At 32.2% G+C, this 14,683-nt stretch overlaps 1 protein-coding gene across 1 annotated transcript in view; it reads left to right on the top strand.

Moving 5' to 3' along the window:
* LOC145660705 (protein amalgam-like) overlaps nucleotides 1-13,318 on the top strand; it is a 464,422-nt gene extending 451,104 nt beyond the window's left edge. The window contains exon 13 of the mRNA XM_081726056.1: nucleotides 8,368-13,318. The gene's annotated coding sequence lies outside the window, so the exon portion shown is untranslated. The remainder of the gene's footprint in view (nucleotides 1-8,367) is intronic.
* The last annotated feature ends 1,365 nt before the right edge of the window (nucleotides 13,319-14,683 follow it).

The raw sequence follows: 14,683 nt of genomic DNA, 5'->3' as shown, positions 1-14,683 counted from the left end.
TCAAACGTTAGGAATCGGATTCGTTGTTTGAAGTGATATTCAAACCGGAAGTAGTAAAAATGAACCATTTCCGGTTTTACTATTTGATCACTATAGAGCAAAAATGGTAATAGACAGAGAGAAGTGGTTTCCTGCAATCAATTTAGTGTCCCAAGAGTACATTTCATTTCGTTCGTAACTCTCTACTAAAACCGGAAGTAATAAAAATCCACTACAACTTCCGGTTTAAGTTTTGATCTACATAGAGCAAAATAATAAAAAATAGCGAGAAGCGTTTTTTTGGGAATTGATTTATCTTTCTAACTAAGAATAGGTACTGTCGTCTTTCATAACCCTCGTTTCAAACCGGAAGTGACATGAATCAGAGCACTTCCGGTTCTAATGTTGATCATTATAGACTAAAAACGGTAATAGACAGCGAGAGGTGGATTTCTGCAATGAGTTGAATATTCTAAGAATATTTCCATCTTCATTATAATCTCTTTACTAAACCCAGAAGTGGCAAAAACCTATTAGCTTTCTGGTTTCAATATTTAGAAATTGTCACGTCATGCAAACTGAATTCTTTCACGCAGCGTACACGTGACAATACTACTTGGTTAAATGTATCGTAGAATATCTTCTTTTAATATAGAAAGAAGATAAATGCAATCTGTTATCTGTCACTGACTCCAACTTCAAGCCTAAAATTAAGTATATGCTGTGTTTCGACAAAGTAATTTTCTTTGAGGTTCGTGGATATATATATATATATATATATATATATATATATATATATATATATATATATATATATATATATATATATATATTTGTTAATCACAATGCGTAGTAAAAACTTGCAAATTGGAATTAAATTGACGCCTTATTTTCCCTGTTATCAATGAACGATTTCAGCCAAAGAAATACACTTATTTAAGAAAGCGTTGAGGAAAGCACACGTCAAGTTTCATGAAAGTAGAATCAATTTTGCGAGAGTTATTACCAAATACATTGTCGCACACGCAAACACAATTCGTGCCTAACGGTGGAAGTTTGCTTACGCTTGCTGGCCCTGCACGGCAGAAGCAAGTGATTATGATTTTTTTTTTTTTTTTTCAGACTCAAAAATTTCACTGCCTTACCTTGTTCAATTATAACCAGAATAAATGTAATAATTCTTAAGTAACACTCTGAGACTTTAATTTATAAAATCAGAAGTTCTTACGAAAATTATTTTGAAATAGCTGTTTAAAGTTTATGAATGAATTTACCGTGCTCCCTCTAATTTCAGCCCCAACCACCAAGGCTAATTCTTAATCCTAAAAGGAAATACACGAAACCAGAGAGTTTTAAGGACATTTATTGTGAAATTTAGATATTAGATGGGGTAGAGTCACTTCTTATTCTTGTCCATTTTTAACTTCAGTCAATACGGATGTTTGAGAAATATTAAGAGAAAAATATGTACTGTTTCGTATGAAAACTGAATAATTTTTACGCAAGTTATCATTTTATTTATATCAGGGAAGTTTCAAATTGGGTGAAAATTTCCTTTTTATTCTCCTTATTCTTGACCGGTTTCATTTCGTGAAAACTTATCACTTTTATTCTCCTTATCCTTGACTGGTTTCAATTTGTTGAAAATTTATCCATTTTATTCTCCTTATCCTTGACTGTTTCAATTGGGTAAAAATTTATCCCTTGCTTTCAATTGAGTGAAAATTTATCCCTTTTATTCTCCTTTTCGTTGACTCATTTCAATTGGGTGAAAATTTATCCCTTTTATTCTCCTTATCGTTGACTTGTTTCAATTGGGTGAGCTTGGGTGAAAATTTATCCTTTTTATTCTCTTTATCCTTGACTGATTTCAATTCAGTGAAAACTTATCCCTTTCATTCTCCTTATCGTTGATTCGTTTCAATTGGATGCAAATTTATCTCTTTTATTTTTCTTATCCTTGACTGGTTTCAATTAGGTAAAAATTTATCCCTTGGTTTCAATTGGGTGAAAATTTATCCCTTTTATTCTCCTTATCGTTGACTGGTTTCAAGTGGGTGAAAATTTATCCGTTGGTTTCAATTTGGTGAAAATTTATCCATTTTATTCTCCTTATCCTTGACTGTTTCAATTGGATAAAAATTTATCCCTTGGTTTCAATTGAGTGAAAATTTATCCCTTTTATTCTCCTTTTCGTTGACTCATTTCAATTGGACGCAAATTTATCCCTTTTATTCTCCTCCATGACTGATTTCAATTGGGTGAAAATTTATCCCTTTTATTCTCCTTATCGTTGACTTGTTTCCATTGGGTGAGCTTGGGTGAAAATTTATCCTTTTTATTCTCTTTATCCTTGACTGGTTTCAAGTGGATGAAAATTTATCCCTTTTATTCTCCTTATCGTTGACTGGTTGCAATTGGATGAAAATTTCTCTCTTTTATTTTTCTTATCCTTGACTGGTTTCAATTAGGTAAATATTTATCCCTTGGTTTCAATTGGGTGAAAATTTATCCCTTTTATTCTCCTTATCGTTGACTGGTTTCAAATGGGTGAAAATTTATCCCTTTTATTCTCCTTATCGTTGACTGGTTTCAAGTGGGTGAAAATTTATCCCTTTTATTCTCCTTATCGTTGACTGGTTGCAATTGGATGAAAATATATCCTTTTTATTCTCCTTATCCTTAACTGGTTTCAAACCCAAGTAATGGGATTGATTAGACACCTCAAAGAGAAATAATAACTGCAGCATCAAACTTGAATAATTTTTACAAAAAATGATCCTGGAAAGCTATTTTGTTATCATATTGTGTAGATGCACAAAATTTCAACGTAAGACTCATTTTGATTTTGACCTCAACTCTTCATAATTTCAACCTCTAGCATAAGTGCTTGTTTCCTAAGCCCGACAGAATACCCAAATTTCATTAAATTCGGATAAAGTTTATAAAAAAGGCCTTTCCAAGTAAGATAGTGAGATTGATCCTTGATCCAAATTGAGTCATTATTGACCCTAAATGTTACTTTTGACCTAAACTTACCTAAAAAAAAAATTTCGACCCCCTACCATTACCTCTTACCGTATCATATATGTTCAAAATTGAATATCCTTTAATTTTGGTGGGGTGGTCGAAATCTTTTGAAAGTTTCACAGATTGTAGGTATTATAAAGGTATAAATGTGAACATTTTTAAAAATTATGAACATTTTCTCAGTTTTTTCCGTGTTGAAAATTGAAAAATTCGTTAAAAAAATTGAAGAGTACATCACTTATTTTTTTGTTCAAAATTTTGTAATATCCTTAGGTACAACATACATATTTGTCGGGGCCTGGAAGTGATGGTAACATTGTGAAAAAATAAAACTGGAAACAACCTTGTTTTTTTGCACAGATTTTCGACCATTTTAGAAACTTCGAACATTTCTTTGCCAGGGTTCACGATTTTCCTTTCTCTTTCGTCCCTTCCGCTTCTGTCGTTCTTCGGCTGTAACATTTTGGGTAAATAACGACCCAATTCAGATCAAGGGCCAATTTCACTATCTTACCAGGAAAGGCCATTTATCTTGAAATAAGACAATTGAACATATAAATATATTTGAGTCTAATAACAAAATCTCACTTCAACAGAAAAGAAATAAAACTAAAAATTGTAAAATTACTGTCCTTACATTAAACATTTACAGGGTGTGCCGCAAGTCAGTGACAAAAATGCATTTGAAATAAATTATGAATTAACTACAAAACTGGAAATTATTACAAATTGTAGCATAATACGTATTATGTTACGTTTAGATCTTACCTTTCACTTAGTAAGGGTTCAGATATTAAGTTAGTTAACCTTTCAAAGTGTTCTTAACCATTGTCAATTAGGTTACACAAAACAGTGCGCTACAGTTGCAAGACTATTTTTTTTTCTGCAGTCTCACATTTAAGCCTACTTGTTCTGAGAAGATTCGCTACAGATCCACTCTGCTCAAATCTTTTATTCAAGTTATAGATTTGTTTGTCGATATCATTGGTGTACTTGGGCAGAGAAGTTTCAATGTTTTAACCCTCCTTGAACAAGATATTATAAAAGAAATAAACATTTACATTTTAATATATGTATGCAAAAAACCTGAAACAATATCAAGGTGCAAGTTTTAACCCCCATCCCACCCCTTCCCCGTTAATGAAATTCTGCATACACTACGGGACTGGTGGTTTGGTTCTTGACGGGAGCTCATGTGGTCCGGATCCCACGTTAATCAATAGGTCACGTCTCATACAACCTCGCTGCTAAAAGGGATGTTAAACTTAAAATCAACTCAACTACTGGAGTGGTCGAGATGAAGGTACAGCATTTAGAAAACGTTGTACAAATCACATGTTAGTAATTGTGCTTATGTGACCACTACTTTTGAAGCATAAACACACGTTCATTCTTTCATAAGGTTCTGTATATTTTATACAGTTAACGTATTTTCCATGAACATGCCATAACAATTGTCAACCAATTATTACAACTCTAGTCCATTAAGAGACCTTATCCCGGCGAAATTAAAATACCGCTAATTTTACAATAATAATGTGATATCTTCAAATAGATAAAAGATAATCGAGATGTGGAACAAAAGCGCCTTAGACAATATTATTTTGCGTGAGGTACCGTTATCACAAGTCACCTAGTAGCTTTCCGTTTTCAGCCGTTTAGAAACGCGAAAAAAAATGTCGATTTTCAAAATGGTTCGAAATCGAAAGCAGATAAGTGAGTCGTGATAACGGTATCTCATGTAAAATGATATTGTCTAGCGAGGTCTTGTTCCACATTTGGATCTCTTTTATCTATTTGAAGATATCACATAATTACTGTAAAATTAGCGGTATTTTAATTTCGCCGGGATGAGGCCTCTTAAGAACTAAATAACTGCTAGCGTCAAGTGTTTTACGGTCCACCTGGTATTATGAGGTAGAATTGTGGACCTGTTATTTACAAGAGATAACTGTATCAAGATTAGTTCTGGCGTCATAACATGACGATCATTGAGCTATAAGCGTAATGAAAAAAACTCCTACCACTCAAATTTGTAGTTTTTTTCTTTTTTCTTTTCTTTTTATTAGAAATATATGTCCTTCTAGTCTTTATTATGCTTTTTGTTTCGTGATCAGTTTAGAAGGAAAAAAGAAAAGAAAGAATAAAAACAAAACCAACGCGAATTTGATAGGAATGACCCTTTTATACGCTTTTTAAATTGAACGTTCTACAATTATGTTTCAAGGCTAAGAAAGACGGTAATAATGAGGTGAACGATAATGTAGAACAACAAGCTGGAAGGAAACGGAAGAACTCTGAGGAAACTCAAGAACACGGTACTTTGTCCACCACAAAGCCCACTTGGTGCGAGCTGGGATCGAATCAGGAACTCCACGTACCAGAGATGAACGCTCTATCACTAAGCCACTGTGGCTTCCCTTAGATACGTTATCATATTACGGTTACGAAACATTGAAAAAAATCAATTCTCGTCATCGTTATATTTGAAAGAGATGTAGTTAAGAAAATGTGTAGAAGTTTAATCTTTCAGTGCGTTTAGCTATTGAATTGTGCTAATAAAGCATTGCATTGAAAGAAAATAATAATAATTCTTGGAAAAGTTGCTGGGAGATTTAGTTTTTTTTCTCTTTTTTAAAACTCAATAACGATTTGATTGATTTTCAACTACGTGGAGGCTGTCAAAAGTTCAGGAAATGTGAAGTACGAAAGAAGTAGATGAAAAAAAGAAAGAAGATATGCTCTCAGTGAAAAAAAAAGAAAAGAAAAAAAAACCGTAACGAGAGTGCGTAATGAACTGGTTTTAGTGAAGTTTTCTTCTTATAATAGGAAAAGAAATCCTCTGCAATGTATTAGAGAAAAAAGGCAGTATTGTCGATGTTTCTTGAGAATACATCAGGGTAAATTTATTACATAAAATTATTTTAGTATTTCTACTTTTAAGAGCCTGGCTCACTAAAAGTAATACAAAATTTACCAATTTTCTTTTGCTTGTTTTTCATAACTGAAAGGAGATAATGAAATACAACTTACCATAATCATAGATAATGTCATTGTACAGCAGAAAATATGAACCTGAAGAATTTTGAGTGCTGCCATCCAGTAATTACAGTGTTGCCAGAATAACACCTGCTCCAAACTCTTAAGTTAAGGCAGCGACTAGGAGAAGGAGGTCAATTGTATTTGATTACATATCATGTTGTTTTGGCATCCTGCGAACTACTTTTTAAATAATAGTTGCTTTAGTTTGTAATAAACTAAATAGTTTTAACGTATAGTTATTAAAATTAAATAATAATGTTATTTAAGTAGCAGTTCACAGGATATTATTTTAATTATTTAATGATTTGATTATAGCTCATTATTTTAATATATTCATTCATAACACAAATATAGGGAAATGTATAACCCTATTTATACAAATTGGCCAACGTAACACCAAGATAACCAACATAACGACATTTTGTGATCTCAATTCGCATTGAAGCCTGATTAAAAACTTACATGAAAACCTGAATCGTATTGAATATGGAAAGAATACTTATTTGGGGGAGGGATTTTTTTTTGGCTCAGTGGTAGAGTGCTTACCTCTGGTGCGTGAGGTTCCTGATTCGATTCCCGGCCAAGTAAGTTTGTGATGGACAACATCGTGTCCGTGGCTTTTCTGGGAGTATTCCCGTTTACTCCCGCATTCTTATTCCACCAATTCTTCCATCATCATTAACTTTTCTTAATCATCTGAAAGAGCATAATCGTGGGACGTTAAACTGAAAGATTTCAAGAGTTTCAGATCGATTTTCAATACCCCATGGAAATACACTGATAGCAAAATTTACGTGTTAATCATATCGAACCATAACATGACAGAATATCATTAGCTTTTCCATAAATACATTTGATCTTTGAGTCACTAAACGGGACAACATGGTCACAGGAGAATGATGGATGGTACAATCATGTCTGGGGCGGATCTAGGACCGACTTCTGAAGGGGGGACGGTGAGTTGTCATAATGCTAGTTTTAAGGGCTCCAAACTCTGGGATGGATTTTATTTATATATATAAAACAATAAAGTTTCCTCTTCTGTAGCGATTGCCCCCCCCCCCCTGGATCCGCCCCTGCTTCATGGTATGAAATATTTCTTTTTTAAAGGGGCTGCGGTGGCTCAGTAGTAGAGCCTTCACTTCTGGTGCATGGAGTTCGTGGTTCAATCTCAACTAGCACCAAATGAGCTTTGTGGTGAACAAACACCATGTGCATAGGTTTTCTCGGGGATTTCTCGTTTCCTCTTACTTTCTTCATTCCACCATTTCCTTCATTTCTCATCATCACCGTCTCCTTTAGCCTAGCCGACATAACCGTGGGGCATAAAACTTAAAGATTTCATTTCATTTTCATTTGATTTTTTAAATGTAAAGAGCATTGTGATTGTAGTAATACGACCAAGGTTTTCACGACACTGTACTTATACTAAAAAATGTCATAGTATATTGGACCATTACGATATTATTTGTCTAACAATTAAAAAAGGAACATATATATTAAAAGAAGTGTTATGTGTGTAGATTCCATTTTGCACCTTAGAATTAGAAAAATATAAGTCAAAAATTATCCGTAATTTTAACATAAGTCTTTTTACATTGTTCATACTGACTTCTGTCCTCGTGTATTTTATTGTTATGCTATTGTGGTCATGCTATAAAAGTTTGATCCTAATTCCTCCATTTGTCTTTCTTTTGTTGCAGAGAGATCATAGCAACTCCATTAGAAGTTTGCACGAAAGAGGAACAACGAGCAATGATCCGGTTTTTGTGGTTGGATGGTGTAACAGGGGCCGCAGTCCATCAAAGACTTTCACCACAATACAGGAGCAGTGTCTTTCAGCAACGAAGTGTCTACGAATGGATTGAAAAAATTCAAAAATTGTCGCACCAGTGTTACGCATGAGGAAAAAGCGAGATGACCATCTACTGCCACAAATAATGACAACATTGAGCCTACATGGTTCTGTTAGTTAGATGAGTAACTCTTGACTATTGGGCCGAAAGTCTTCGGTGGGTTACGCCTTCCATTCACAAAAACCGAATTACTGCTCGTTGTTCCTCTTTGGTACAAACTTCTAATAGAGCGGCCATGATCAATCTGCAACAAAAGGGAGATAAATGGAGGAATTATTATCTAACTTTCGTAGCATAACTACAACAGCATAACAATAAAATACACGAGGACGGAGAATTGTATGAATAACGTAAGAAGAGTTGTGTCAAAATTGCTGATAATTTTTGATTTACACTTGTAAATTTGAACACAAATTCCATGTCTTGTACACAAATTTAATAATCTTTTCTTTCATTTCAGATAACACGGAAAGTTGTCTTTTTCCCGAGAACAGAATATTATGACACATGATCGTTTGATGTGCTCTGTATGATGTACAAAGGTACAATTGACTGATAGGAGACTTTCTTTTAAAAAAAGAGTAAAAATCTCTTTACATCCATGTGCTAAAGAAAGGTGCGTTACATATATGATGTGTTCAAGGAAAAAAAAAGTGTTACATAAAAGAGAAAAGGGAAAAGATAATAATAATGAACAAAGAAACAGGGGAAAAACTTTAAGAAGTCAAGAATGAAAAATGAAGAAAAGAATAAAAAAATAAATACATCGTAACCAGAAGCTGATAATACCAAATGCAAATTGCTGGTGCCTTGTGTGAGTCCAGTTATTTGCCTTACACAGCAATTGTCATGTGATCTTGGTTAAATTCGTTGCCTTCAAGAAGTATAATATATATGTATATATAAATATATGCACCATCCAATCTTGCTGTGTCATATGTTATATTTTTATTACTTGTTCAAAAGAATTAAAGAAAAATTAAGAAGAAAATTCATTCAAATTGAAGAATTCCTTCCCCACAACAATATAAGAAAAGAAAATAATGGACTTTTAATTGATGGCCTAGTGTCAGTGTAGCTTTAATAAATATTAATTATAATAAAACATTGTAATGTGGTAAAAGCACACAGCAAAAAATGAGATGTTGAAACAACAAAATGATTATCATCTTAGAGTGTTACTTGTGTGTTGTTTTAACACCAAGGACATCGTCTTCCGAGCATATCAGAAATAACTAGTTACTGGTTGTGAGAATTTGCATTGGTTTTTATTGTTTGGTATAAGCAAAGTTTTACGCAGCATATTTAGCATTTACACCAAACAATGAATAATGTTCTATGTTGTCTGTGATCGGTCACAATAATTTTTTGTAAACCTGTGAATTGTCTGACAACAGTTACATGAATTGCAATGGAACCATCTGTTTTCCTTATTTGTAATTTTTATGTCCTAGCACATAAGAACAACAGATGCCAGAACTGCTACTCATGTAGCTGTTGTCAGACTATTTACAAGTTTACAAAACTATTATTGTGACCGATTACAGAAAGCGCAAAACGTTACTCGTTCCTTGGTATAAATGCCAAATATACTGCGTAAAACTTTGCTTATACCAAACAACAAAAGCCAATGCAAATTCTCACAGCTAGTAACTAGTTATTTCTGATACGTTCGGAAAGCGATGTCCTTGGTGTTAAAACAACACACAAGAATCATGTTAAAGTAGTAGTCATTTTGTGTTATTTCAACACTTTTTTTTTTTTTTTTTTTTTTTTTTTGCTGTGCAGAACACATACAAAACATTGAAGCAGTTATGTACATTGTATAATCAATGTAAAAAGTTTTTAGAGTTTTCTTTTAGTTCTTAAAGCTGTTATAATTTTTTCCCTATATATATATAGAATTATTTTCTAGAAATATTTGTGAGAGAAAACAGGATTCCATTTTCTGTTCAAATTTGGCTTTTAACTAGTAGAATGCAAGCAAAACTCTGCATTCAATAGAACTAATTGAAACTATTAATAGATAGACATGTAAAATTAAAACTTAATGTATGTAGTTAAAATCTCTGACCTCTCTAGATTTAAAATTATTGAATTAAATGTAATAAATTATCTTCAAGTATATAACAGATACAGAAACACAACCAATAATTAAAATGAATCAGTATTTAGGTCCTGTATCGATCAGGTTGGGGGCAAAAGATAAATCTATTTTCAATTGGTATAAAAAAAATATTTTGAGCACGAGAAGAGGTAATGTAAGCAGTAACATGGTAAAGCTCTACACTGGTCAGGCTTCATTGAAAGACTTTTGATATAAAGAATTGTTGACTGAAGCCTTGAGCAATTATAAATAGATTGAAGAATATTGGTATTATACGACTTATTAATACTTCTGTAGCATCTAATGAAGAAAAAAGTCGTAGGTAAAAAAGAGAGGTAAAGTAGGAGGAGGAAAAAACTCGTAGGTAAAGTAAGCTGAGACCTATCTGAAGTGTTTCCAGTGAAAATGAGTCGCTCCAATTTGTAATTTATTTATTAAGAACATACATTAGGATCGGAGAATGTTACTGTCATATACTGCTCCTTTTATTGTGATATTTTATCTCTGTTTTGTTGATGGATTAATGTTTTGTTTCTAACAAACGCATTTGGTATGCAAAACATAACCGTTGTCAGTACGCAACTCGATTTGTTTTTTTAGTGTTGCACAAGTAGTAATAGAATATTATGGTGTGCTTCACTATCACCCACTGATTACTACAGACTTATGTATACAGAGAATTTTTACAATTCTTGCTTAAGAGCCTGAGTTACTAAAACTAATACAAAATTTACCATTTTTCTTTTGCTTGTTTTTCATAAGTGAAAAGAGATAATGCAATTTAACTTACCACAATAATACATAATGTTATTCTACAACAGAAAATATGAACCTCAAGAATTTTCAGTTGTACCATTCATAGTCATTACAGTGTTTCCAACATTCTTCCAAAAATCTAAGTTAAGGCAGCGACTAGAGGAATGAACTCAACTGCATTTGATTACATATCATGTTCTTTTTGTGTCTGGTGAACTGCTTTTCAAATAAAAACTGTATTTAATTTGTAATAAACAAAATTGTTTTGCATGCAGTTATTAAAATTAAATAATAAGGTTATTTAAAAAGTAGTTCAGAGGACACCAAAACAACATGTTATGGAATCAAACGCAGTTGAGTTCGTTCCTCTAGTCGCTGCCTTAACTTAGATTTTGGTGGAAATGTTATTCTGGAAATACTGAAAATTCTTCAGGTTCATATTTTCTGTTGTAGAATAACATTATCTATGATTGTGGTTAGTTGCATTTCATTATCTCTTTTCACTTATGAAAAACAAGCAAAAGAAAAATGGTAAATTTTGTATCTTTTTTAGAAAGTCAGGCTTTTAATTAGAACATACCTATTCTAACCCAATGCTTTTGTTTAGGAACAAAATTGGGTTATTATTATGGAAATCGAATAGAACTGACTTGTCATAATTCCAATCTATTAGAAGTTTGTATTGAGTATTCACACTTCTTCAAGTTCTGTTACGAATATGAAAAATAATGTATTCCATCATCAACATAGAGTAATAATCAACTTGATGTGATTCCACAAAATTTAAAATTATGATATGAGGCATTGGATGGCAAAGTGGTGTAGCTCAGTTTTAAGACATTGTGAGATGTTGCGACTTTTATTAGAATCGGTACAGAAAAAGCGGACAAAATCGGTTCTTTGTGCTGCCATCTTTTGGCCTATGGCATGATCTTTTAACTCTGGAATACGCAACTTTCCCATCCAATAGGTTATGGTTTCAAATTCACGGAAATGGTTTAATCTAATTAAAAAAAAAAAAAAAAAAAAAAACGGGAAAAAATATTAGTTACGCCACTTTGCCATCCAATAGGTTGTGGTTTCAAATTCACGGAAATGACTTAATCTAATTTAAAAAACGGGGAAAAAAATATTAGTTACGCCACTTTGCCATCCAATAGGTTGTGGTTTCAAATTCACGGAAATGACTTAATCTAATTTAAAAAACGGGGAAAAAAATATTAGTTACACCACTTTGCCACCCAATGCCTCATATGTCTGTTTTCATACTTCTTCAGAATAGGAAAAGAAAAAAAAAGGAAAGAAAAAATATCTAACCAGTCACCATCTTGAAGCCTAAAAAGTGTAAAAGCTTCATTATAGTACATGCCAAGATTCATATAACAAAATGTATGATGAATTAATGATGAAAATATGAATCGAGAAATAAGGTCTATGTATATATTTGTCAATTACGTGTTTTTGGTATCCGATGTGGATACCGAGAGAAAGAATTCGTGTACAGTATATATATATATATAATGTAGTTATATTGCAGATTATTATTTATGAATGCAGAAAGAGTAGAAGTTAACTGCCAGGCATTTTAATATTAATGCATATTCTTTCATTTAAGATTTTTTTTGAAAAAAAAAAAAAAATAAATAAATAAGGAAGGAATAAAATAAATATTGGTTTGTTTGTGTTTCTTTGTTAATCACTACATGTAAATGTTACTCATACACACACATATATATACATATTACAAACATTTGTTATTTTAGAGCTTGGTTCAGTATTTTTTTATGTGATTAACTGAATGAAAGCGAAATATGTGTTGCATAGCTGAATTTTGTTCAATGTTTTCAAGTTGTAACAGATTAGTCATAGTCAAAAAAGTGGCATATATTCAAATGTTTATAAATAACAAAATTATGTATTAAAGTTTGTAAGACTTTCAACCCCAGTCACGTTTAAATACTACTTGTTTTCATAAAAGAGTAAGAAAGGAACAAAAGAAAACGAATCTGATTTTCGTGGAAGGTTTATTGTATTTTTTTTAGAAAAAGTAAGTGAAAACATTTTTTGAATTGTAATTTAATTGTGACAAAATCCTAAAATATGTGACGAAAAAAATTGCACCATGGAGCAAGCATAAAAGACTATAAATAACCGTGTTAAGGTTTTTGAATTCTAAGAATATTTCTTCGTTCAAAAGGAGCAAAATTGTGTGTAAATTTCTCAAAATTTTGCAAATACTTAAAAAAATTGCTTGTAAAATTCTGATGTTTGTACGAACCCTTACAAATACGCAATACAATTTTAGACAAAATCATAATTTCAGAGGCATAGAATTAACGTGATCTGAGATTGCGTCTATTCTATGTATATTTTAATTGTTTTTATGTTAATTGACATATTGCCACTTTTATGAAACAAATCTATATGTGTTATTCGGCTTATTAATTCCCGCTAGTGTGTTTGTTTTCAACTCTTTTTTTATTAGTACTATTATATTATGAAACAACAACAACAAAAAAAAAAAAAAAAAGCAAGAAATAGTGCGATACACTGTTACAAACATATTGTACAGATAGATAATAACTTTTATTATTACTTCGATTTCATTTATCGAGAGAGACAGAGAGAGAGAGAGAGAGAGAGAGAGAATGAGAGGAATGAATGTTGTATGAAGAATGAGCAAACTTGTTGCAAGGGAATGCGAATGCGTGAGGATTGATTGTATGGGAAAGACATTTAGTAAAATTAAGAATACGAGTAAAAGATAAAAAATCTAAATTGGTCGTAAAAAATGACACAATTTCCTTCGTAGCTGCAGCTCAGGGCTTCAGAAAATTTCTGCAGTTTAAATACACCAAAAAATTGAATTTGCAAACTAACTTATGGAAGTGAGAAAGTGTATAAATACCTAAAATAAATAAGAATATATATATATACACCTTACTTTATTTGTAAGGAATAAGAAACTTAAATGTGTTTGCAGATACAATTAAATTTGATGTATTGGTTTTAACTTAATCTGGTCTCATATTCTTCCATAAAGAATAATTAATAAATTTGTTTCGACAAATAAATTCAACGAAAATATATGTTCTTTATTTGTTCTTTATTGTTTCTATCCTGCATCCCTCTAAGTTATTTTAGATTCTAAAGGATTTCTTTCTCGTTTAAGAATTAGCAGTACATTTGGGAAATTGCTAACGTAGTAAATAGATGTATCGCAAAGAATGGCAGCCTATTCTCCTTAATAATAAGCTGAATTTGACCATGGGTAGCCTAAAATATATCCGTCTCAATCATGATGCGTAAAAGAAACTGTTAAACTACTGCACGATGACTCCTATCACAACACTTAACTTTTTTTCTTTATTTTATTGAAATCGAAGTGACTGTCTTTTACGCTAACGTGTCGATGGCAATCCCTCATTTCAAACAGTAATTTCATCCACTTATGTTGTGGATCCAGGTAAGTGGTAACATTGCATTTTCATTTAAAATTGGGTGCATAAAGAGTGTACAGCCCAAATGGCTCGTCCGATTTAAAAAAAAAAAAAATCCTTCACTTTAGTTTGAAAACATTATATTTGGAGACTGTTTTATCTCTTACTTTTTGTTGTAACTCTGATATTATGGGACTTTTGAGACACCCTTTATATTTATTATATAATGGTGGTATATAATGGTGATTATTACCATCCAAACAGTCCACGGTAAAAAGAAGTTTATGCAAACTAGCAGCTATGCCAACCATACGTTTAAGTGCCTTATCTTATTTTAAAATGAAATCTTTAAGTTTTACGTCCCACAGTTATGCCGTCTAGGCTAGAGGAGACGGTGATGATGGGAAATTAATGGAATGATGAAATGAATGGAGGAACTGGGATAAACGGGGCAACCCCGAGAAAACTCACTC

Source organism: Thermobia domestica, chromosome 9 (genome assembly GCF_964235325.1).
Source record: "Thermobia domestica chromosome 9, izTheDome1.hap1.1, whole genome shotgun sequence".
Classification (NCBI taxonomy): domain Eukaryota; kingdom Metazoa; phylum Arthropoda; class Insecta; order Zygentoma; family Lepismatidae; genus Thermobia; species Thermobia domestica.
The sequence above is the reverse complement of the archived record's forward strand: the minus strand, read 5'-3'. Positions and strand labels throughout refer to the sequence as shown.